At 49.0% G+C, this 25236-nt stretch overlaps 1 protein-coding gene and 1 non-coding gene across 3 annotated transcripts in view; both read right to left on the bottom strand.

Moving 5' to 3' along the window:
- The window catches only part of Ctxnd1 (cortexin domain containing 1), a 59773-nt gene extending 36185 nt beyond the window's left edge, over positions 1-23588 (bottom strand). Inside the window, exons 1-2 of one of the 2 annotated variants that reach the window (XM_045146434.1) lie at positions 23520-23554; positions 22293-22341 (exon numbers count right to left, since the gene is read on the bottom strand). The gene's annotated coding sequence lies outside the window, so the exon portion shown is untranslated. Of the gene's footprint in view, positions 1-22292; positions 22342-23519 lie in introns of both variants that reach the window. The other variant, XM_045146435.1, reaches the window with a different exon arrangement.
- Positions 14927-15033, bottom strand: LOC123459696. The gene has a single exon (XR_006636454.1). It is a non-coding gene; the product is annotated as a U6 spliceosomal RNA (small nuclear RNA).
- Positions 23589-25236: the final 1648 nt, after the last annotated feature.

Below are 25236 nucleotides of genomic sequence, written 5' to 3'. Positions count from 1 at the left end.
CTGAGTTGGAAGCTGACATCATCGACTTTAGAACTTCTTTTTATATCTGGAGCTGTGCATGTTCCTGGGGGCAGTGACTTCGCTGTAACTCACAAGCTCCAAATGCCTTCTACTTTATGTTGTTTCCTGAAGGGCTGGTTTCTGAAGGGTGTGGCCTAACTTCCAACCCTTTAGAATTTCTTTTTCCTTTGCTTCTGTGTGCATGTACTTGTATGTGCCCTGTGGCCCCTGATGTTTCTGCCTCTGGTGGGGTGTCCTCCTATGCAGTGGCTGGAGCAGAACGCTGGGTGTCAACTCCATCCTTCCGCCCTCTGCCGGTTCTTATTTGAACAGAGTCTCTCATTGGTCCTGGAGCTTGCTGTTTCTTTCATGAGAGTTGGGATTCTTGGGTCTCTGACTGCCTGTGAGGCGGTGTTACAGACATGCGTGGCCACACTCAGCTGTTTGCGTGGGGAGCAAAGCTGAACGGTCCCTCGGCCTTCGTGCTTGCTCTGGAAGCACTCTCAAATGCGGTCTCTGCAGCCTGCATTCAGAACCTTTCTAGCTATCTTCCTGCTCCTGGTATCTGGTCTGTTCTGGAGTGTGACTACTACTTCTGTGCATCTTCCCGGCTCCAGGGCATTCTCCAAGATGGCCTTACATCAGTCCCAATGGCACAGGACCACCCCTGCCCCAGAATTCTGAGCTTTCTCAATGTCTCTCCTGCACATTGCGCCCTCCCCGACTAAACAAGAAGAGAAGCTGGGAGCCAGTCCTCTGGTCTCTCCCTCCACCGCTCCCTCTGCCGTGTTTGCTCTGCCCGTGTCATTTAGCCTCCTGTGTGTCAACTTCTCCTTTGTAAATGCAGGCACCTCATCAAGGGCACAGACATGGTGGACACCATGGGAGTGATTTATGAGTCAATTCCTGTAAGCTGGTTTGAGCTATGCTAACTAAATAAGGGAGTTTCAAAGACTGATTCCAGGAAGGAAGCCTGGCTATAAGGCTGCTCTTGCTATGCACTGTGGTAGTTTGGTTGGATGTCAGTCACTGACTAGCCCTGTGGCCTTTCTGCACGCCTCCTGTACCGTGCCCATCACCTCCCTGCAAGGCCTGGGCTCAATGTCATGTTGCCTGGAGGGAGAAAGAGCACATTACCTTTTGTAAAACTATTTCCTGTCTTACAAGGGAAAGGTCTGTGTACACTGAGAACAGCAACTGCTGCTGTTTGTGCATAATTTATGTCGGAAGAGGATTTCCATCCGCGGTGTCATTTAAGCACAAATGGAGGGGTTGTCATGGTTATCAAGATATGTGGGTTTACAAAGGCATCTGAGTCCCAGGTACCTGGGTTGTGTGCAGCTTCTGGGGCCAGGGTGGGCTAGAGTCATGATGATCAGCACTGGCCACTGTTTTGATGAGAATGATGAGATGGTGGTGGTGTGGGTGTGGCTGCAGAAATGGGCTGGGATCTTATCATGGAAAGTGCTGAAGGCCATGGAGGAGAGATGGTGGGCCACGGGCCAGGCAGGGGAGAAAGGGGATGCAAAGGAGGGGGGGGGGTGAGCAGAGGTCACTGTGGACCATAGAGAAAGCCCTGGCTTTTGGGTCTCCTTCCCTTTTGAGTCTCTGAGAAGTTGCTTACAAAGTCTCATGTGTTTGAATGTCTCCAAATATTTTAAATTACTTTAGTGAAAACTGGACTTACATTTATAATCTAACTGACATTTTATCTGCTGCCTTTGTGTGATTATTTAATATTTATGTACATTGCTAAAGCCTGTCAAATAGATTTTAATTCCTTTTAGAAACAGAGTCTCATGATGAAGCCCAGGTTGGCCTCAAACTTAAAATCTTCCTGCCTCCATGTCCCAAGTGCTGGGAATGACAGGTGTGAACCACTGTGCCTGGCTTTGATGCCTATTTTGTTTGTGTATATGTGTGTGGTGGGCATGTGTACATGTGTATGAGCACACATGCATGCAAGTTCACATGCATGTATATGCGTCTGCATGTGGAGGTCAGGGGTCAATACTGGGTAATTCCTCAGTTGCTCTCCACCTTATTTTTAACCACTGAGCAACTTTAGCAGGCCTATCCACCTTATCCTTTGAGAGAGAGTCTCACGGTACACAGGGGAGTTTACCAATTTGACTAAACTCGCTATCTAGCAAGCCCCAGGGATCCTCCTTCCCCAGAACTTGGATCACAGGTACATGCCACCACATTCAATTTTTACACAGGTACTGGGGATCAGAACTCAAGCCCTTCATGGCTGTGGGATGTTCCCTTGTGAGAGGAGAGCTGGTTACTGTACTATGGGGAGGCCATCACCAAGAGTGAAGTGTCATCACAGCTTGGAGGATGGGACATCTTGTTTTCATGGCAAGAACTTTACCCACTGATCCATCTTCCCAGCTCATTTTCTTTAAATTTATTTATTTGAGACAGAGAGAGGGAAAGGGGTGGGGGAGAGAATGGGCACACCAGGGCCTCCAGCCACTGCAAATGAACACCAGACGCATGCACCACCTTGTGCATCTGGCTTATGTGGGACCTGGAGAATCGAACCTGAGTCCTTGTGCTTCACACGCAAGTGCCTTAATCACTAAGCCATCTCTCCAGCCCTCATTTAAAAAAAAAAAAAAAAGAATGTAATCCTCTTTCTTTTCCAAACCATGAATTTGAGTCAAATGACATGGCTGTGACGCCGTGGCTATGTGGCTTAGCAGCTCGTGCTCAGCTACCCCTTCATCAGAGATCTTCAGGCCTCACAAGCATCTCAGGCACAAAGCTTGCTGGGCCTCTCCTGCCTTGTCCTGCACGCCGAAAGCAGATTGCCTATCCGCTCGAGGCACCAGCGGGGAATCTCTCTCGTAAGGTAGCCGGGGATGTCCAAGTGTCTGTGCTTTTGCAGTGATGTCCCACCCCCACCAGCACAGTTCAAACCCCAGAGCACTTTGTGAAGGAAACCAGAAATCAAACCCTGACAGCAGGGTGCACAGACCCTCCCAGACACGTCCCAGGACGCAGGGTCTCAGCTCACTGCTGGGGATTCATGAGAACCATGGGGAGTGGCAAGCTCCTGGCTTGGCTGTCTCAGAGAATGATTAATCTCCCTGAAATTAATGGTCCCTCAAAGGCAGCAACCGCAGAGGCAGTGCGTGACTGAGTTGCAGGATTCACTGCATCTGCAGGGATATTTGACAAAACAGACAAGTCCACCCCCAGGCTGGGCGGTGGGACCCTCAGAAACCCACAGAGCTCACCCATGGCTCCTGAGAGGCCAGGAGTAAGGTAACCAGCATAGCTTGTTGCCTCCCTTCTCAGTCCCTATGAGCAGAGGGGTCTGCTGGGGGGACCTGAGTGACCTTGGGATGGTCACCTAGTGGCTCATTCCCAGCAGCAGGCGGGGTGTCCTGAAGGACCAGGTCTTCATATGTAGAAGCCAGGGAAGAAAGTACACTGTGGCGCTTCGTATGCCTCCTGTGGGGATGCTTTGGGAAAATGGAAGGCTGACATTTAGGAGACTGCTCCCCCGAGACCAGCGGTATTAGAATAAAACTTGGAAAACAAATCACTGTTTAATTCAAGCAATATGCTGTCAGTGTGGTGACTGGGATCAGGGATGGGTGAAAAATCAGGCCACAGAGTGAGAAGGCCTCTGCTAATGGACAATGCAGCGAAATAAAACCCATCTTTGATATGTTGTAAAATCACTCGTGTCAAAATGTCCCCATGCCACAGTTACACAGAAAAGGCTGCTCTCCAGCATTCCACAGGGCAACTCTGCATAGCTGGTTCTGAACACACACCTGCCCAGTTCTGTTTTCTACTCCTTAGCCATACCCTTCTTCACAGAGGCACAGAACTGTAGACTGGGTGGCCCTTCCCAGGGCTTGAGTAATGACTCTGTCCCTTGATGGCCAGGCGGCTTGGGCAGACTGCATGCCCTCTCTCTGCTCTGCAGCTGGGCTCTGCTTTGTTCTTAGCTGCTCCTTGCAGAGCGCCCAGGAGGAGGAAGGAGAAGGCTTTCACAGTCACTGGCTAGGGAAGATGCACAAGGCACCTCTGCCAGCCTGGGTCAGTGGATGGGGCAACTGTGCATGGGTGGGTGCTCTGCATTATTCACCCTGTGGGTGCCAGCAGGGACTTAGGAGATCCTGAGCCCAGGAAACCTACGGCACAAGTTGATATTTCCCCAGCGTGTGACGTGTTACTTCAGGCCCGCTGTGGGTGGGATACAGGAGAGGCATATCCCAGAGTCAAAGGCCAGGGTACACCCAATCCCCCGGTGGAGTACTGGCCAGGATGTTGGCCTCCTTGGCTTGGCATCTCACATGGCACTCGCCCTAAATTGCCCTCATCTGCATAACCTACTTGTGAGCTTGGTTGACAGTAGGCATACTGGGCGTGTCCTAACAAGACAGCGGAAAGCTGCAGGGGAAATCAAGCCCCAGTTTCCATTTTCAGCATGACCCTTCTCCTGAGAGACAGCGTTATCAGTTGAATGTCCTCCATGGGGTGTTCCCAGATGTTTTCCCGGCTCCACTAACTCCTCACTTTGTGGCCAACATCAGGTTCCCTTTCCACTGCCTTACCATCACGGCATGAGACATGATGTTGCCTCCCTTCCTCTCAACAGGCCTGTGTGGGGATCTCCTCATCCTGGACCCCATCCCTTCTTCCTTTTAACCTTGGCTTGTTCCTTTGCAAAATGGTAACATAATAACTACTTGTGGAGGACGGAGTGGAGCTGATGCCCATCAGGACCATCGGAACATGACGGTCCACCTTTCCATGGGAGCTGCCCAGAACTCTGTAGGTTCAGGTTGTCAGTGCAACACTTCCCACAAGGCTATGCTGCATGGGATGGGGTACAGAGCACCCCGAGGGCTCCTCCAGAGAGTAGGGAGCCTCCCCTGACAATCCCCACCTCTGCCCTTGGGATTCCCACAGCATGGGAACATGGCAGGCAGGGCTCGCAAGCTGTAGGCCACAACCAAACCTGGTTTGTAGTGCAGGAAGTAAGAACAGTTTCTATGTTTTAAAATGTTTGGAAAGAATGAACAGATCAAGGTCATGGCACATGCAAGTCTCGCGAAATTTGATTTCTATGTCCATAGGTGATGCGGCACGTCCATACCCCACCCCATTAAGCGTCTGTGGTGGCTGTTATGACGACCAAGCAGAGTAGCTGTGAAAGAGTCTATGGGGGCTGGAGAGATGGCTTAGCGGTTAAGCGCTTGCCTGTGAAGCCTAAGGACCCCGGTTCGAGGCTCGTTTCCCCAGGTCCCACGTTAGCCAGATGCACAAGGGGGCGCACGCGTCTGGAGTTCGTTTGCAGAGGCTGGAAGCCCTGGCGCGCCCATTCTCTCTCTCTCCCTCTATCTGTCTTTCTCTCTGTGTCTGTCGCTCTCAAATAAATAAATAAATAAATAATAATTTTTAAAAAAAAAAGAGTCTATGGTCCCCAAGCTCTGAAGTGTTTCCTTTCTGTCCCTTTGTGGAAACGTGTTCTGATGCCGGCTAGAGCTTTGAGAACTGCAGGGGCACTGCTGGACAGCCGTGTTTCCTACATCTGTGTGACCACACGCGACTTCCGAGCTCCGTGGTTGGCATCCTGAGAAGCCAGTGATCTTCCTCCACCTCTCACTTTCTCTCTCCTTCCTTCCACCTCCCAGCCCTGCTCTGTACCTTATAGAGCTTTCCCGTTCGGATCTTCTGTCCCAGCTCTCCCCTAAGCCCGGAGTGCTCTCTCCAGGACCACCCCCCCGTCGTGGTGCCCCACTGCCCACTTCTCCACCTTATGCCTACTGCCAGATGCGATGTCCTCAGTGGGACTCTCGAGATGGCTCCGTGGGTAAAGTGCTTGCTGCAGAAACTTAGCAACCCAAGTTTGGATCCCCAGAATGGACAGAAAGCTAGATACGTTGTGTGTGAACATCTGCAATCCCAGCATGCCTATGACAAGAAGGTAGATGGAGATGGAAGACTCCTGAAGCTTGCAGGCCAGCTAGCCTGGCAAACACAGCCATGAACAAGACCGGCCCCCACTAAACAAGATGGAAGGGGACACTGACATTTGAGGTTGTCTTCTGACCCCCACATGTGTGCTATAGCATGTACACATCTGTATTAACACACGCAAACACACACAAACCACATACATACATACAAGTAAGTAAAAAGAAAGAAATATCCAAGCTCGCTTTACAAGTCAAGCCTAGCCTTCTGGTCAGTCACTCAAGGCTTAGACCTAGCCCCATCTGAGTCTTCCATCTCCTCTCAAATGTGAATTCCACTACAGGCTGCTGCCCTGCCCCAATGTCCCTAAATACAAGGTTTCCTAGCTCCCATCAGCCCCTGCGCCATCCTTCACGACCAAGCAGTCTCTAGGCGTTGTCTCCATTATCCTCTCCTCCAGAAACCTTCCTTGACCTCTGGGTCCCTCTGCAGGGGTGCATGACTGAGGCTAGTGAGGCTGAAGCTGCAGAGCTTCTTTGAAGACCCTGCGAGGCACACACATTAACAGCAGGTTCACAAGGTCCCCTATTTCAGCAAAAAATTAGCTATAAAGGCCACCACTGATGAAAACAATAGTCTCCTGCCCTAGTTCCCTGCCTAGCTCGCTTCCCCTACAGTCTGCGGGTCCTCAGGAATCTGCAGTATCTTTAGCCATGGAGAAACGGAGTCAGGGCTACATTTTGTTTGCATAGTGGCATGTAGTTACTTAGCCCAGGGTAACTTTGCATAGTGAGGTCACATGCAGCAAGATTGCACGGGCTGAGCAATGAGAGGAAAGATCCAAGTCCTGGCTTTTCTGACTCTTTGCTAACAGTTTTAGGAATACAGCCTATTTGCTGTGACACGCTCGGCAACTTATTGACAGGCCTTGATTCCCTAATGAAAAGCAGGCTAGTCTGTTCTTAGAGACTTGTCGGGAGTTGGCGCTGTTTTCCATGCAGCACCGGCCCCCACGTAAGCCACCCACCCACCTAGGGCATGCAGAAACACCCCCCACGGACCCTTCACTTCCTGAACACTCTCTTCCCTTGACCCCAAGTGGCTCAATCATGTGTGAGGGTCTTATATGGTGGTTTGACACGTAATACCAATACCCAGGAAGACAAGAGGTAACATAGCCTAGTCCATTGTAGTGTGGACACAAAAGACAATTCACTAACGAGTGCCATCAATGCAGAGTAATTAGGATTCACTGTAGCTGAGAAAATTGGAAATGTCTAGAAATCTTAACAGTCCATATATGAAAGAATGTTGACAGGAGTTCCTCCCAGACATTCCATGACTTTATTGGTAAGGGGTTATGAAGCTAATTTTTTTTTTCTGAGCTAAACTAACGAAGTCTAATCATTCATGTAAGAAGACTGACAGTATTTGTGTTTTCTGTAGAAATGGTGATATAAAAGTAACTGAAATATGAAGAGAACATTAAAGATCAGCCCCCAAATGTACATATATCATGGAAGTAGATCAAGCATTTAACTTTAACAAGAAAGAATGTTAGCCGGACGTGGTGGCGCATGCCTTTAATCCAGGCACTTGGGAGGCAGAGGCAGGAGGATCACTGTGAGTTTGAGGCCACCCTGTGACTACATAGTGAATTCCAGGTCAGCCTGAGCTAGAGTGAGACCCTACCTTGAAAAAACAAAAACAAAAAGAAAAAAAAAAAAAAGAAAAAAAATGTTAATTTTTTTTAACTTTTTAAACCATATGAGTTAAAACTTATTATTTTACTATTTTATTTTTATTTATTTATTTGAGAGAAAGAGGAAGAGAGAGAATGAGTGAATATGCCAGGGCCTCCAGCCACTGCAAATGAACTCCAGATTCATGTACCACCTTGTGCATCTGGCTTACATGGGTCTTGGGGAATCGAACTTGGGTCTTTTGGTTCTGCAAGCAAGCATCTTAGCTGCTAAGCCATCTCTCCAGCCCTTATTTATTTATTTATTTGAGACAGAAAGAGAAAGAGGGACAGAGAGAAAGAGAAAGAGAGAGAATGGGTGTTCCAGGGCCTCCAGCCACTGCAAAAGAACTTTATATACATGGGACACCTCGTACATCTGGCTTACATGGGCGTCAGGGAATCAAACCTGGGTCCTTCGGCTTTGCAGGCAAATGCCTTAATCCAACCCTATTTTTTTAAGATTTTGTGAGCTGTATGGCATTCTTATCTCTTGTAATTAAAAAAAAAAAAAAAAAAGTCTTGGGACAGGAGTCATGATGGCTCTGCAGTTAAGGTGCTTGCCTGGATACCCTAAGGACCCTGATTTGATTTTCCAGTACCCACATAAAGCCAGATGCACAAGATGATGCATGCATCTAAAATTTATTTTCAGTGGCTAGAGGCCCTGGTGTGCCCATTCTCTCTTCCTCTCTCTCTCCCTCTTTGTCTCATAAAATAGATAAAAATTTAAAAATTGTCTTTATTATTTGTAATTTGCTGCAACTTTCCTCATTCTATATGTTTGCACATAGTTTTTCATGATTTTTACCATGTTATTACAAAGAGACTCCCAAATGGCATAAACTTCAGGTACTTAAAACCTGCATGTAAACCAAAAAATAAGTAAATAAAGTTTAGCCAGACATGATGGTTCAAGTCTTTAATTCCAGCACTTGGGAGGTTTACTGTGAGTTCAAGGCCACCTTGAGACTACACAGTGAACTCCGGGTCAAACTGGACTAGAGTGAAACCCTACCTCAAAAACCCGAAAAACAAGCAAACAAACAACAACAACAACAACAACAAAAACCTGCATGTGACCCTGTCCTTCATCTCCAGGTAAGACTAAGTTTTCTCTCTCTCTCTCTGTCTCTCATCTCTCTGCCACTCTCTCACTTTTCCTGTTCTGCCAGACATCCTTGATGGGGTCATATTAAACTGATCTGCAAGTGTGCACTACTTATTCATTTGCACACTCATCTCATTGTTTCTGGTTCCCCTGCCCCCTTGCTCTCAGCAACAGAATCAGTTTCAAGTCATAGTGTAAATTTAGAGTCTCCCTTCTGGAAGTCCTGAGAATTTTCTAGACATCCTGTTAAGGAGAGCAAGATCTTCGCAGCTAATTTGTCTCGCTGACTCACTGATAAGAACTCTTGAAGATACATCTGTTTATTGAAGACACTTTGCACAGGATATAAAAGCCGATAGCAAATGCCACTTAAAAATAAATCCGATGAATAAAGGCATGGTGCAGCCGATAATAAGGAATGTCATTTTCAGATAATAAGGCAAGTATGTGACTCTCAGTGCAGTCACCTGGGTTTCGGGAGTGGGGGGTTGCGGAACGCGGCTAGAACTTTCCCAGGCCAAGCTTGGCTTCTCTTGTTGTCCATCCTGCTTTACCAGGCATCAAAGTAGCCTGCTGGGAACCCCCATCATACCGCAGGACCCCAGGCAGCACAAAGGGTAACGCAGCTGCTGCTCCAGGAAGCCTGCATCTGGCTGTGAGCTCCTCACGTTGTGTTTTGTGTTCTGCACAGCGGAACCTTCTAGGCCTTGTGAGAGGCGCTGAGTCAGGAGAGCCAGGCGGTCTCTCTGGTGGGACAGTACCAGCCAATGACAGTTAGGACATGGAGCTGAGGCTGGATAGGCCTATGTGGAAGCTGGTGTGACCACTAGCCTTGGACCCTCCCCAGCGTCAAGACAAGAGGAACCTTACGCAGGTGTCGTTGGCGGAGGCTCTCCACTAAGGGTTTTCCCCACTCTGGGAGAGCAAGTGGGCTTTGGAGGGAGGAGGCAGTGGGAGACATGCCAATTTTCCATACCCTGAGGGAGGAGAGACCTGCTTCTCCTCTCTTCTGCTCCTGATTCTCCTCTGATGCTTGTTATTCTCCACTCCCTAACTTCTTACGCACAATATTGGCTTTCCCACTTTATTTTTTTTTATTTGAGACAGAGAGGAAAGGCAGAGAGAGAGAGAGAGAGGGAGAGAGAGAGAGAGAGAGAGAGAGAGAGAAAGGGAAAGAGAATTGGTGTGCCAGAGTCTCCAACCACTGCAAATGAACTCCAGATGCATGCACCACCATGTGCATCTGGCTTACATGGGACCTGGAGAATCGAACCTGGGTTCTTAGGCTTGCAGGCAAGCGCCTTAAACACTAAGCCCTCTCTCCAGCCCAGGCTTTCCTACTTTTTTGTTTTGTTTTGTTTTCCGAGGTAGTGTCTCACTCTGGCTCAGGCTGACCTGGAATTCACTACGGAGTCTCAGGGTGGCCTCGAACTCTTGGCGATCCTCCTACCTCTGCCTCCCTAGCACTGGGATTAAAGGTGTGCTCCATCATGCCCAGCCAGGCTTTCCTACTTTTACGCCTTGCTCCTTTCTTATTAAAGAACCCAGCAAATCTTTCAAGGCCAAATTCAAATGTCACATCCTCTGACCTGAACTGGGGACGCCCTTTGGAGGTTTCCTTTTCTTTTGTTTTAGTTTTCCCCTTCAGAACAGATTTACGATTACTGCTTTATAGGGCTGCCTGTTCAGTAAGACAGGAGGAAGTGTCCAGTTCTCTGAAGGGGATGCTACTTCTGGGTTTCCTGTGACCTCCAGTTGCACTTCTCCAATGTGCAAAAGGCTCTGGCAGCTCTGGGGGCAGGGAGCCCTCACTTCCTCATCTCTGTTCTGGTGCTGAGTGGGCACTCAGTGACCACGCAGAGGGTGGACAGCAGCTTGTCTGGCTCATACCCTCCCCACCTGACAGGACCAAACAGGCTGCAGAGTGACGGGTGCCCATGCATCACAGCCATACACTGAGATCCCAAGCTGTGAGTCCTGATGGTCAGTATGTTCTGAAATTCATGACGCTAGGCCTCCTCCAGGAAGTCTGTCTGGAGCAGATCTGGCAAAGAGATGCAGAAATGCCAAAGTCAAGTTCTTCTTGTCCCATGAGTAAAGGACATTGATGGGCAAAACGAGAGCACGCCCTGTCTTCTAACTGGCTGCACCACTGCAAACATCATCATGTTCATCTCCCCACTTTCATTCCAGTATCATTCAGATGAGGCGGGCAGAACAGGAAGGAGAGGGGAAACGCAGGCTCAAAAGGGCTGGCTGGGCCGTGTGGGTCTCTGAATCTATTTATCCATTACACACCAGGCAGGTTGAGAAGACCCAGTGGCATCAGAAGAGATAAGGGGACTGCACCTGGGCATGTATGGAGTGACTGCCTGAAATGATTTTCTGTACCGAAAGGGTCCTTTACTGTGCTCTAAAAACGTGGTGCCAAGTTCTCATCTCTGAAGTCTGCAGAAACTCCTGGCCCACACTGGGAGAGTTTCCCATAAGGACAAGAAGGGTTTTCTCCCTCCACCCCCACTGGTGCTGGGGGACCAGAAGCGTCTTGGGTGTGATATAGAATCACTCTACTACGGAGTTACATCTCCCCCACTTGGCTTTTGGACATAGGCAGGCTCTTATTACACAGCTAAGGCTGGCCTTGATCACTAAGTAGCCCAGGCTGACTTCAAACCCACTCTCCTCCTGCCTTCACCTCCCGAGTGCTGGGATCATGGACACCACATCTGCCTAGGGAAGAAATTAATGGAGAAGCATTCTACAAAGGAGCTCAGGGTTTAGATACCCCAGGGCAGGAAGAGGAAGTCCAGCAAAGCCTTCACCGGGCTTTTCTTCCACCCAAAGAGCTCTGATTTCGCTCTGAACTACAGACCCTCAGAAGACGATGATTGAAGCAACGTTGTTCCCCACCCTCTCCATTGGAAAACCTGCCTGGGCAACATCTTACTGATCTGCTGACATCACAGGTCACAACGATGGCAGCTGTCATGTTGGTTGAGTGGAGGCATACAATACGTGGGCTGCAGAGTTCATTAGTATTTGAAAGAGTTGGTCATTAAGATTTCAGATGAAACAGTATTTCTGCATTTGGAAGACAGTTGGGGGATGCAGCCTGGAATAGCAACACACAGCAAAAGCTGAGTTGGAACCCCCTTCAGATTGCTCGTGTTTCTGCTTTTCAGAGTCCCTGTGCATGGTCACTCAGTCCCACCTGCTGGCCTGGTCTCCACAGACATCTTTTTTTAAATATTTTATTTATATTTATTTATTTATTTAACAAAGAAAAAGAGGGAGGGGGAGAGAGAATGGGCATGCCAGGGCCTCTAGCCACTGCAAACAAACCCCAGGTGCATGAGCCACCCTGTGGCTAGTGTGGGTCTTGGAGAATTGAACCTGGGTCTTCTGGCTTTTGCAGGCAAATGCCTTAACTGCTAAGCCATCCCTCCAGCTCTCCACAGACATCTTATTTTGCCACCTCCTGCATTTGTGACTTCAAGAAGCAGGGCAAAAATTCCAGTTTGCAAGCTCTGCTGTCTTGTGACCTCGGGAGCCTTGGATTGGCCAGAGAACTGATCTGTGACCGAAGGAGCTGTGGCTTCTGCACGCCAGTTCTTAGATTCCTCTACGCTCAGAAAGGCAGTGATGTGAATGGCACCTGCCTGTTTCCTTGACCTGCCATTCCAAAAAGATGCCCGTCAGTGCCGCCAGCAAGGGTGTGGGAGCTCCGGGGTTAAGGGTTATTATATGCTACCCCAGGTTGGAAAATCCAATGTGTTATGTCCCCTGAGCCTGGGGCATAATGTGCTAGATGTGTATCAGACAGTGGTTACTTCATGCGTATCACTGTACTAAGTGTGTGTGTATGTGTTCATGTGAATGACAGATTCCTTTCACCGACTGTCACCTCAGTATATTCTCTGGGGCAAAGCTGAAAAGGCCTACCAGGCAGGCACGTGTGCCACTTGGGGTGAGGGCTGAGGTGTGAGGGTAGAGGCCGCAATGGTAGTCTTCACAGGCCGGTGCCCCTGGGCTGCAGGCAACACACACCTTGAACGAGTGAGCTGAGTTACTCTCTAGCACTCAGCGAGGACAGCGCAGCATGAGAGTGGACACTCTAGACCATCTTCACCTTCTGTCCTGCCTTCCTACAATATGGAGATGCAAAGCCCCCCTCTTATTCCTCATGGGTAAGAAGAGCGTGCAGACCATGCTGCCCCATATTGGGTTGGGTCCCCTGCTGTCATGAATGAGCATTTTGCCCAGGTGGAAAGAACTGGGCTGCTCACACCTAGGGGAAGGCAAGTGGGTATTGGGGAAACCTTACAGTCCCGGCCACACAGAGGGCAAGCAGGAGTCTGACGAGCCTCAGAGGGGCTGCCCTGTAGGTGGGTCATTGAGTCTAGTTATATTTTATTCAGGTTCTCAGTGATGTGCAGGTTGAGAAGACTCAGAGGCACCTAAAGAGACGAGGGGGCTGCATCTACATGATGGTCACTCCAAGTGATCGAAAGGAGTCTGTCCAGTGCTCACTCATCTCCCCCACCTCCACCTGCAGATCACTAAGGATGTGGGAAATGGGAAGATCAATCCAGCTGTTATAATTACCTTCCTCTACTGGGAGTCCTTGAAAATGTCTGCTTGTTTTTGGCTGAACAAAAAGCAATTGCACAGGCCTCTGCCAATGCCTTTCTCCCCGCTGAGACCAGCAGCAAACATCAGAGGAGCAGATGAGGCCAGAGGACATGCCGTGCGCTGGCTCAGGACAGTGAGGGTGCAGTGACACTCACAGTGTTCTCTTTAGAATATTATTATTTTTATTTATTTATTTGAGAGAGAGGGGGGACAGATATAAAATGGGAGCACTAGGGCCTCCAGCTGCTGCAAGCAAATTCTAGATGCATGTGCCACCTTGTGCATATAGCTGACATGGGGAATGGAGCTTAGATCCTTTGGCTTTGCAGGCAAGCACCTTAATCGCTAAGCCATCTCTCCAGCCCCTCACAGTGTTCTTTAAAAAAAACCTTGTGTGAGATCCTCATAGTAGGTGGAAAAGATGATGGCATAAAAATAAAAGAGACTAATGGAGAGAGGGAGGGGATATGATGGAGAGTGGAGTTGTGAAGGGGAAGGTGGGTGTGGTGGCTTGAGTCAGGTGTCCCCCGTAAACTTAGGTGTTCTGGATGCTAGGTTCACAGCTGATGGAGATTGGGAATTAACACCTCCTGGAGATGGTGCATTGTTGGGGGCAGGCTGATAGGTGTAATACCCAGTGTCTCCTTGTCAGTGTTTGGCACATTTTCCTGTTGCTATTGTCCACCTTATGTTGGCCAGGGGGTGATGTCTACCCTCTGCTGTGCCATCATTTTCCCCTGCCACCCCATTCCTTTCAAACCTGTAAATAAACCTCTTTTTCCCACAGGCTGATCTTGGTTGGGTGATTTCTACCAGCAATGAGAACCTCCTGACTGCAACAGTGGGGAAGGGGAGGGAATTATCATGGTTTGTTGTCTATAAATATAGAAGTTGTCAATAAAAATAGAAAAAAAGATAAAAAAGCAAGACTCACTTACAGATAATAAACTTTGCAATATACTGAAAAGAAAACCCCTTGTGTGTATGCATTTGTGTGTGGTGGGTATGTCCACACCATGGTGTACATGTGGAGGTCAGAAGACAGCCTCGGGTTTCAGTCCTGAACTTCCACCTTAAGGCAGGGTCTCTTGTTTCCTTGGCCACTGCTGCATGTACCAGGTTAGTTGGCCCGAGAACTTCTAGGGCCTTCCCACTTCATCTTAGGAGCGCAGGGATTATATGCATGCCCTAGTGCATCTGGCTTTTTAAGTGGGTTATGGGGATCTGAACTCAGGTTCTCACGTCGGAGTGGCCAAGACTTTACCCACTGAGCCACCTCCCCAGCCCTTGCAGTATTTTAAAAAATATTTTATTTTGATTTATGTATTTGAGAGAGAGAGAGAGAGAGAAAATGGGCATGCCAGGGCCTCCAGCCACTGCAAATGAACTCTAGATGTGTGCCCCCTTGTGCATCTGGCTTACATGGGTCCTGGGGAGTCAAACCTGGATCCTTTGGCTTTGTAGGCAAGCACCTTAATCACAAAGCCATCCCTCCAGCCCTTACAGTATTTTTCAGGAACTTGTGTGTCATCCTTGCACAGGGACCATGCTAATCTTCTCTGTGTCATTCCCATTTTAGTATAAGCGCTGCCAAAGTGAGCACGCCTTACAGCATTCTTACCAAAACAAACCACAAGGAGGCCTAGCCCGACACAGAACTGGCTGAGAGAGGGTGGGCCAGCAGCCAGCGGCTTCTCGGGTCGGTCACTGGTAGAGAAAGGTCAGGCTGCATGCCGCAGGAGGAGCACATGGCGTGGGGAAGTGTTTGTTTCAAGAATGGTAAAGTGTCACCATGCCGTCAGCCAGTTCAAGATCTGGCAGGCTCTCCCCCGAGTCAATCCAGGCGGGCTCACAGCAAACACAGCATGTGGAACATGCAGCTGAGAACAAGGCTGTCATATACTTTGCCACGGGAGCAGAGGAGACTCGAGTGACCAGGAGTGGACCTCTGAGCACGTTTCCTGGCCATGCTGACGCTGTGGGTCCCAAAGCCTGTGGGGCTGCGTCTTTCCCAAAGAGAAGAGAAACTTCAGCCCCTAGCTAGTCAGTGAGGTGCCTCATTCCACACAGTGGACAGCTGCACCTGGGTCCCAGCAGCCTCGAACTAGTGGAACTGAACGTCAGGGCCGGCAGTGGAGATGACGCCAGCACTTGGGGTCTGAAGGACAGCCCTCACCGGGTTGATGAGCTCCACCACGGACAATCAGAGTGCCTGCCTCAGAGTCAGGGTGAGGACGGGGATCACAGTGACATACGAAGCCCAAGGACGCCCCAGCAGAGGGGACAGGGCATGCGCCAGCTGTCGTCAGTCTATACCTCCACAGGCAGGCCTCTCATGCCTGTTATCAAGGCCTCTCAGTTCTGCCCCAGCCAAGCTCATGGGCACCTTGCCTTTGGCAATCTGTTTACCTCAGGACTAAAGTGCTGCTGTTCCCAAAGAGACTGTCCTGGTTATTTATTCAAAAACTAGTGACAATCATTTACTTTGCTCATGAATCGGGGGGTGGGGGTGGGGAAGGGTGACTGGAGTTCTGTCGCTGGGGACCTGGAGAAGGTCCTGGGCTCACAGATCCAGGGTCTGGGCTGGGGAGACTCACAGGGTGGGCCCTCTGCTTCTGTCCGCACAATCTCCACAGGGCAGCTTCTGGGCAGCTGGCTCCTGACCTGGCTGCTCAAGGGTCGCAGGGAAAATGTCCCCAGAGGGACCAGCAGCAATGGCATAACCTTTTCCGCCTCAGCCCTCTTCAGTCATTTCTACCCCCTTAGGTCCACTGAGGCATCATCAGCGTGCTGGGGGAGGAGCATGGACTCCAGCTCTCCATGAGTGACTGAAGAGCCATGATGAGTTTCAGTCCTTTCCAGCTCTACTTCCTTCCACCACTGCCCTCTCCACCTGAACTCCCATGCCTGGGCTCTGTGGCCCAAATCCTGCCTCCTATATAGAGAGCCCAGGTCGATGGCCATGGCACCCTGAACGTGCAGGATCTCGGCTGATCTCAGAAGCTAAGCAGCTTCGGGACGAGTGAGTGCCTGGATGGGAGAGTCCTCATCCACGTCGGGGACCCCTGCCGGCCGGGGACCTGGGCTGGTATGGGATCCACACAGAGGAGCCACTCACGACCACAGCTTACTGAGCTTCATCCCCACAGACCTCAGCTTTATGTAAAATGCAATTTAAAAAAATACAGAGAGGAGGAAAGCATTGGAGGAAAAACTGTGAGACTGTGCCCATGCCCTGGACAGAAGGAAGTTCCTTCCTCCTACTGTACTCTCCAACGTATTCTGAACCATCCATGTCGCAGATCTGTAACTTGAGTACGTAAAAAAGTATTTTTCCAGGAAAGAAAAATGTAAAAGGTAAAGAGGGGCTGGGAGTGTGTCCAGTGGTAGAATGCCCGCTTAGTTAGCATCATAAGACCCTATGCTCAACCCACAGCACAAAAACCAAAATACAACAACAAAATGTAAAAGGGAGATATTTATTACTCTGTAGCCACAGAACTCAGCTATTAAAATCCTGCCTTCCAAAGGAACAAGTTTTCTCTAATAATTCCAGCGTTCCCTTTACACTGTGATGGAAACACGCACATGACAAAGCAAATATGAACAGAGACACTTCCTTCTACAGATTAACACTGAAGCAATTCTGGACGTAAGCCGCAGCCAGCGAGCGGCTGTTAAAAGAGACAATGGCATCGGAGCTGGAGGCCCTGTGGCTTCCCTTTACATCCGGGTCTCGTCATTCGCCCTTCTGTGATTTTCCAGGGTGACAGTAGTGAAGATGGGGCCACGTCAGCTGGACTGGGGAGCTTTGGCTACAGGCAGCACTGACAGCCAACCATGTTGTGATGTTTTTGGAGAGCAGAAAATTAAGATATGCCCTTGCAGAAGCCCATCGTGATTGCTAATGTGTACATCTGCTTTTAGAGGGGGACAGAGGACATGCATTTTTCTGTCCAGTTTAGTGGGGACTTTGGGGCATTCGGAGGTTAAGTAAATGGGTAAACTCCACTCATGTGCTCAAGCTGGGTTGGTAACTCTCAAACTTTAGATTCTAAAGTATATCACAGAATTTGCTAAATAGGTGCATTGCCAGGGCTGGGAAGACGGCTCCGTGGTTAAAAATGCCTGCTTGTAAAGCCTATGGCCTCGGTTCAAATCCCAAGCCATCAATGTAAATCAGATGCAAAAAGTAGTATTTATTTACTGTGGCAAGAGGCCCTGGCACACTCAAGCACGTACACACACACACACACACACACACACGCATGCACACACATTTTTTTTTTTAAATTTTAAATGTTCATTTCTAGTTTTCGGCCAGGAAGTTCTGCTTTAGGTGTGAGGACTGAGTTCCTGACTTGGTATTTTAAAAGAAGAATCCCGTCTCCCCTCCACCCCAATCGTTCAGGCATCTCTCGGCTATGCTCATCACAGCCACACTTGGATGCCACATGAATTTCCCATGTGTCTCTTCATGTCTGTTGTGTGTCTCTTCTGTAAGCTCCCCCACAACTTAGGAGGCCATCTTCCTATCTCCACTTCACCAGGAGAAAAGGGGGGCTCAGAGCAGTGGGGAGATGATATATCTGGAGTCATGCAGCAGGAAGTAGACTTAGACTTGACAACAGTGGCACTTGTGTTCCCCCATCCCAGGAGAACTTTCCCCAAGGTGCTGGACTTGGTGAGTGAACCAGCTAAGGTTCTGGTGACTAGATCTGTCTCCTCTCTCTGTTCTTCTGCCACCTGGGCTGCAGTGACCATGTTAGAAAGGTCTTCCCTTAGATCCTCCCTCAGGCCTCAGCACTAGTGCTTTATTCAGAGGGGTCTCAATCCAGCACTGCCTTTGTCTTTGGGAGAAGAGGATGGTAGTAAGGAAGACAGTTCACTTGTAGATGACGGTTGGACCTGCCACTCAACCCTCTCCACACTACACATAAGTCACTCATCTTTCTAAGAGGGTGTATCAGAAATCAGAGAAACCACTGGATAAGACGACAAATTCTAGGAGGGTTCGATTTTGCTGGGCATGTATATTGATTAACAATAATGTCCTTGTTCACTTGGAGATGTGGCCACTGGGGAGAGCAGGGCTTCTATGGTTCTTCTAAAAGTGGCATTTCCCCCCCATTCTTCTGCAGAGCTGAAAATGAGTATGTTAATGTTGTAACTGGGACACAGAGAAGGGGACACCTGCCTGCATGGTGACTGAACAATTCTGCCTTACAGTTGATGCCAGGGGAACGGAGCTCCCTTCTTGGGAGGTGGGCCCAGAGTATCTAGCCACTGAAGATAAGGGCGTTTCTGAGAGGTCAGTTAACAAAAGAGGGTAACACTGTTTTCTAGGAGTGAGGTCATCTTGGAAGCTAAAGACCGTGTTACTAAGGGGGGTTGGATGGCAGGTCCTCTCCTGCCCTCCAAGTGACCCACAGGTTTCCATGCACGAAGCCCCGTTGTTGAGCCATCAAAAACTCTGTCCTTTCAAATACAAACACACCAAACGTCAGGTCTTGTTCTCTCCGGTCCTGGTAGTATACGTCACACCAGATCTAAGGCAAGTAGCCCATGGTAGGTACAGACACATCTCTCTCAGGCCCAGGCAGTAGAGTGTCAATAACCAGGAGAGGGTGAGTCAGTATAGGAGGGTGTTAGGACATGCTTGGCTGCACAGGGGTATTTTTAAAAAGATGACCCTTTGACTTTGGGAGAGAAGAAGAGGTCAGGAAAGGAAGGAAATACTTGCAGGGGTTTTGCCATTACATCACTCCCCTGGCTTAATTTTCCTCAATGCTTCCCATCCCCCGAGCTACCCACCTGCACACCATATCCTGATCCAACTCCAAGCAACTGTTGAGGAGGATTCTGAGGCCTCATTTTGGCTCCGTGATCATCTAGCGATGTCTGCTCTGGGCAGGAGGAGGTGTGACAAATGTATGCCTTTTCCTTTCTAACAGCCTTCTACAACATAGGAAGCTCTACCTGAGCCAAGGAGAGCCTATGCTGACAGAGGGAGTCGGGTATGATGACTTCAGCCATGCAATGTGGGGGCATGTGTCGGCTATGAATCTCTGGATGACAAACAGATGTTATCATGCTTGCCATCTCTGGTCACCTCAGCATGGCCAATAGTATGAAAATTGATGTCCGTGGAAAGGGCACTATAGTGCAACCACCCTTGTCTGCCCCAGCCTGGATTTAAGGGCATAATTCCTGCCTTTCTGTCCTGCTCCCACCTCTGGAGGACCTCAGGATCCCTTTTTAGCTTGCTGTTTCAAGGGCAGGAATGGATTCCTTGAGATAGGGCCAAGGCACTAGGAATGAAATCCTTTAGATATGGGATACAAAATTCCATTAAAGACAGAGTGAAAGCTGTTTGAAAACAAAATGTTTGGCTTGCAGCCATTTCTCAAGACCCTAGGGTCACATCTTCTGTCACTAGTAGGTTTCAATGGAAAAGTCTGAAAGGCTGTTATCTAATTGACAAAGTGTCCTTTCATTTCATTTCTCTGTCTGGGCCTGTCCTTGCCATGTGAATGGTAAAATCTGGAAAGTCTCTCATAAATATGTGCAAGTATTATGGGTCAATTAAAAGTAAAATAAAAGAACAGACTTTAAAAACACTCTAAAAGATCTTGGGGGGCCAGGTTGGTGACTGGGCCTTGAGAGAAAGACCAGGAAGGCAATGCCTCGCTTTCTATCTAGCTATGGAATGAGGAGAAAAAGTAGTCCTGGACCCACAACTGATCAGGACATCATGAAAGGGTGTGGAGGCCCAAGGCCATAGGAACTCTGGAATGTGCCTCTTTGTATAGAACCCGTCTGTGTTACATGAGCCTCTTAAAAGCCTGTGGCTCTAGAGGGATTCTGGGAGTAGGTACCCTGACCTTACCTGTTCCCTTCTCACTGGTGATGCTACCTCCCTACATTTCCCTCAGAATATGTTTCCCATGGAGGCTTCACCTGGAAGGGTTTGAAGTATCAAGTATCAAGCTACAGAGGTGTGTGAAGGTGTGAAGGTCACATGGAGAAAACCTACTGAGTACCAATGTCCACAGTGAAGCCAAGGAGCAAACCATGGGAGGTACCACCAAGAACAGACTGCTTTCAAGGACCGTGTGCTCGGTTCATTTGTGTAAGTCATCAATTCCCACATCACCCCTGCAAAGGCAATAGTCTCTGCGGTGGTTTGACTGTATGGCCCCATAGACTCAGGCTTGAGTCTCCTGCTCAGGAAGAGGTATCTCACCGGGGGAAGGTCTTAAATCCAGCCCTAAGGTGTGTGAAGAGCAGTTTGAGCTCTGATTGTTGGTTCTTGCTGGTATGTTGGTGGTGCCTCTCTGCTTGGAGCTACAGAATTGAGCCAGCTTTTTCTGCCACTGATGGTATTCCCCTGGAATTTGTAAGCCTGAAATAAACCTTTTCCTCCCATAAGCTGTTTCTGGTTGGGTGTTTGTTCCAGCAAGGACAATCTGGCCGCAACAGTTACCTAGCTTATAAGTGTAGTAACTGCTGATCATGGTTACATGACCTGCATGAGTTTTGAGTGCTGACTCTATCATGGATTTTTCCTTTGAACGACTTCATGCAGTGAGTACAACACAGGAAGAAGAGCACCACCTTCAAAGTCAGACATTGTAGTTTGGAAGCCCCATTCCCCTCCTCTCGTTCAGCCTTGAATAGCTCTTTGATCATCAGTTTCCCCATCAGGAAAATAGGGATAAAATGGCTAGGCTGAGAATTTAGTGATTGCATATACAAACTGCTTGGTGGGTAGTGGGTGCTTAATAAATGGGACTGACCTGGTATTGACTATCTTGGGGCTCAATAAATAAGAGAACCAGAGCTCAGCATAGTGACTCACTGAAGGTCACCTAACTAGTGACAGAGCCAGGACTACACACTGATGGTGGGTCCCAAATACATGCTCATGAGCTTTCTCCCAGAGTACTCGAGATGAATAATTTTCAAAGTGATGCCCCTAAATTGGCAAGAAATACAAACTCCCATTAAGTAACTCTCTGATGGTAGGAGGCACATGCCACACTTTAGGAGTATTTTCTTCCAAAGCAATGCAAATATTCAAAAATGTCACTTTAAATAACAAACTTCAGTTACCTAAGACACACAGACATGGAGTAGTTCCAGAGCTTTCAGCCAGAATTCAGAACCATTATGGCTTTCCATCACATTTGAACTTATTAGAAGCATTAACCTCAGAGACTTGGAACCTTGTCCGAAACAGGATAATAATGTAAGGACATATTCCTTGATGCCATTTCAGTGTCCAATATAAGTCTTGGAAATAGTGTTGAATTTGAGCAATATTCTATGTGAGTCTCCATAGGGCTGTCAATTTTGAGTCTGTGCTGTGATATTGTACCCTTGTAGTATAAATATTTGTCCAAGAACGATTAGGAAGGCCGCGTGTTCAGAATGACTGGCTCTTTCATTAATCCAATAAGGAAATAATCTGGAAAGCTATGCAGTTCTCTAAATCAGAGTTCATAAGTAGTCACTGAACTTATAGTTTTTCAGGTACACAAGCACACACACACACACACACACACACACATACACACACCTATATCCCTTTTGTCATAACCTTGCTCATTTCAGATTTTTATTTTTATCCTTAAACAGCCAGAAATCTGCAGTAATTGTCCACACTTAGGTGAATTCAGAGACACATTATACCTCATGCATTCATTAGTTGAATTTTGTTCAGAAATGTTAAATAGTATTACTAGAAAAGTGCCTGAGAAATCAGTCCTTTGGAACCACGCTCTATCAATGCAAAGATTAACAGACAGAATAATTGCAATGCAAAGATTAACAGACAGAATAATTGAACAGTTTACTCACAGTTCCTCGTTTGGATAAAGATAAAGCCATTTGTTTCAGAGCAGTTTTCCTAGGAAGGAAGGAAGGCTTAGTGGCACAATTTCCCCACTAATGTGTCCTCGGAGATGGTGCATATCTTATGCTAAGCCACCCCTGGAAATGTAACCTTAACGAACAACCCATTTATAAATCATAAATCTTAAGGCTTGGTGTTTGGCTTTATGATTATCTAAACCTACTGTGCAGAAAATGAATTGTAAAAAATTAGGGTTTCGTAGCCTACCTCAAGAAACAAGCTTGATGAGAGAGAGGGAACCCTAGGATAGGAGACTCAGAGCCTGTGTCACTGGATCTGGGATTCAGTGGACACACAGTTAATGGGAAAGAGAAAGGCTGCCTGGGTTATAGTGTTAATCAAAAAACTCTGGTCCTCTGCCTGGGACCTACAAGGCCCAGGAAAATCCGAAGTATGGAGGATCGCCTTGGACTTTTGAGAGTTTTCATTCCAGAACTTTCTCTGTGGGCAACCAAGACTCTATTACCAAATTAAACACCATAACACATTCCCTATAGCATCACCAGAATCGCTCTCCACTGACATGGGGAGGGCGGTGCAGAACCATTTGAGAGCTTGGGTTAGACTTTTCGCAGCTGATTAGAACAAAAATCCAAGCGAGACTTGACAATTTTTAAGAAAGACTGCCACCGACAGAACTTTCTCTAGAAGTTCCATCAGTTATGACCTTCATCGACTACACTGATGAGAATGTTACAGTCAGCCACAAGCATACTGAATTTTAGGCACTCAACTTGACAAGAGGGAATTTCTAACTTTGATTCAGTTGCAGCTCACACTCCCAGGATCTTTTAAGTGCCTGCGGAGAGCCAAGGATCTTCCATGGGGAGGTGATGGATCTGAACCCAGCATCCCTGTCGCCCACGGCGTTGAGCCCCAAGCCCCGGGCTGCTGCAACCCTGAGACCCTCCTGGTGCATGCTAAGAGCTGCTGTCACCTGGCCCTCGGGTTTGGCCCTCCCCGCCGACGGAGGCGCTGGGCTCCGGGCCGCGGAGGGGTCCTGGCCCGGGCCTCGCGGGTTCCCTAGCGGCCGCGGCGTGGCCAGGCCCGGCCGCATTAGCAAATCTGGTTTCGGCGGCAGGGGTCCCGCGCGGTGGTCCCCGGAGGCACGGACGACGCTGCGCTCCCGCCCCGCAGGGAGGATGCTCGAGATGCAGCTCCCGCAGTCTTACCTGGGCAGGCGCGTCCCGTGCGCTCGCGACCCTGGCCCCGCCAGCCTCAAGCCCCGGGACGCGGGCGGCTCGCGCGCTGCGGCGCTTCCCGGCGCGGAGCGCGGGGCGCGGGGCTCCCTGCGCGGGCGCGGGCTTGGGACGCGCGCTCCCCGGGTCCCGCTCGGCGGAGCGGCCCGGCTGCGGCTGAGTCAGCGCCCGGCGGGCGGCGCGGCGGGTCCCGGGCAGCCGCCGAGAGCCGCTCTGAGCCGAACCGCGGCCGCCCGGGCATTTTAAAGGCGAGGCTTGGACGCCGTTCAAGCGGAAACGCAGGCTGAAACTTCAGCCCCGGTGCAGCGCAGCCCGCGCGGCCAGGGAACCCCCCCTGCCAAAGCCAGCCGCTCCGAGCTGCCCGCTTCGCTCACTCTGTGCCTGGGAAAAGCAAAACCCAAACCTCCGAGCCGTCCTGCGAGCGTCCACCTGCATTATGCTGAGTAGAAAGACGGACATCTCCATTAAAGTTAGGAGAGAGACTGGGAGGCCCACATGGAAAGTCTAAGAAATGTAACCCCAGACTGCAGGGGAGGGGAAAAAAAAGGAAAGAAAGAAAAAGGAAACAGAAGAAAATGAACTGTAGATGGCTGAAGTTGTGACTTGTGTCGTGCTGTTTTAAATTGGGAAGCAGGATGAAAATAATTACTGTTTGAGGTAATGTGATTGTCTGGAAAATCCAAAGCGAAATTGGATGACATAGTGGTCTTCTCCAGTGAACTGGTCGGCTACCAACTAAACAAATGCATGCATGGTGGTGGTGTCAGCAGTGTGAATGATAAATCCCATTCTAACTAACAGCACAACCACAAGAGCTTGGAAACAAGAACCTGTCAGGGAACATACGTTGTACTGGAAGAGGGTGAGGCAGCAACCTATTCTCTAGTGGGAGAGTAAAGGAGACTGGAAACTATAAGAAGCAAGCCTTATATCTTGGGAAAGAAGTCCCTGCCACCCTGTGGGACTCTCTTTTTCTGTACTTCCAACATAACTCTTCCAAATTATACGTAGGGCATCCTTTTCAACATGGTCATTTTCAGCCTCATTTCTGAAAGGGAGAGAATAGCCAACAAAAAATGGGAAAGGAGAGGATAGAGGAAATCAGATTGACAGAATATTATGCAGTAGCTCTATTTTAGATGTTAGAATAAGAAAGGCAAGCATGGATAAGCAAGACACTGCGTCGGTCCGGGCGCTTGTTGTTTCAAGAAGTCCTTACAGGCATTCACACATTTGATCCTTTCTACGACCCTACAAGGCAGACAAGTGTGTGACTGCCACTCACAGATTAGACAAGGGACCTAGTGGGGTAAGTGCGACACCCAAGGTCATGCAGGTAGAAGTGGAGAGCTGGGGACTTGATTGTGCTTGCAGAGTCTAGGCATCTGTGCCTCACCCCAGGGTCCACCAGAGAGCAACAGTAATGAAAGAAGCTTGGCACTGCGGGGAGTGGGAGGCGGGAGGGGGGCACCCAGAACTGGGAAGCAGAAGCGCAGAGAGCCTGCGGTGCGGGGTGCGGAGTTGCCACTTCAGTGAGCAGAACTGACAGGCTTCGGAATGAGTGATCCTGGAGTTACTGGACAGCCATAAGCAGGAGATAGGGAATGCATTTCCTATGCAATTTGCAGGTCCAAATGCTAAATGTAAAGTCACAAAGCACACAAAGTGGTTAATGAATATATAGGTCACT

This window comes from Jaculus jaculus, chromosome 3, assembly GCF_020740685.1.
Source record: "Jaculus jaculus isolate mJacJac1 chromosome 3, mJacJac1.mat.Y.cur, whole genome shotgun sequence".
Classification (NCBI taxonomy): Eukaryota; Metazoa; Chordata; class Mammalia; order Rodentia; family Dipodidae; genus Jaculus; species Jaculus jaculus.
This window is presented reverse-complemented; position numbering and strand designations above follow the sequence as displayed.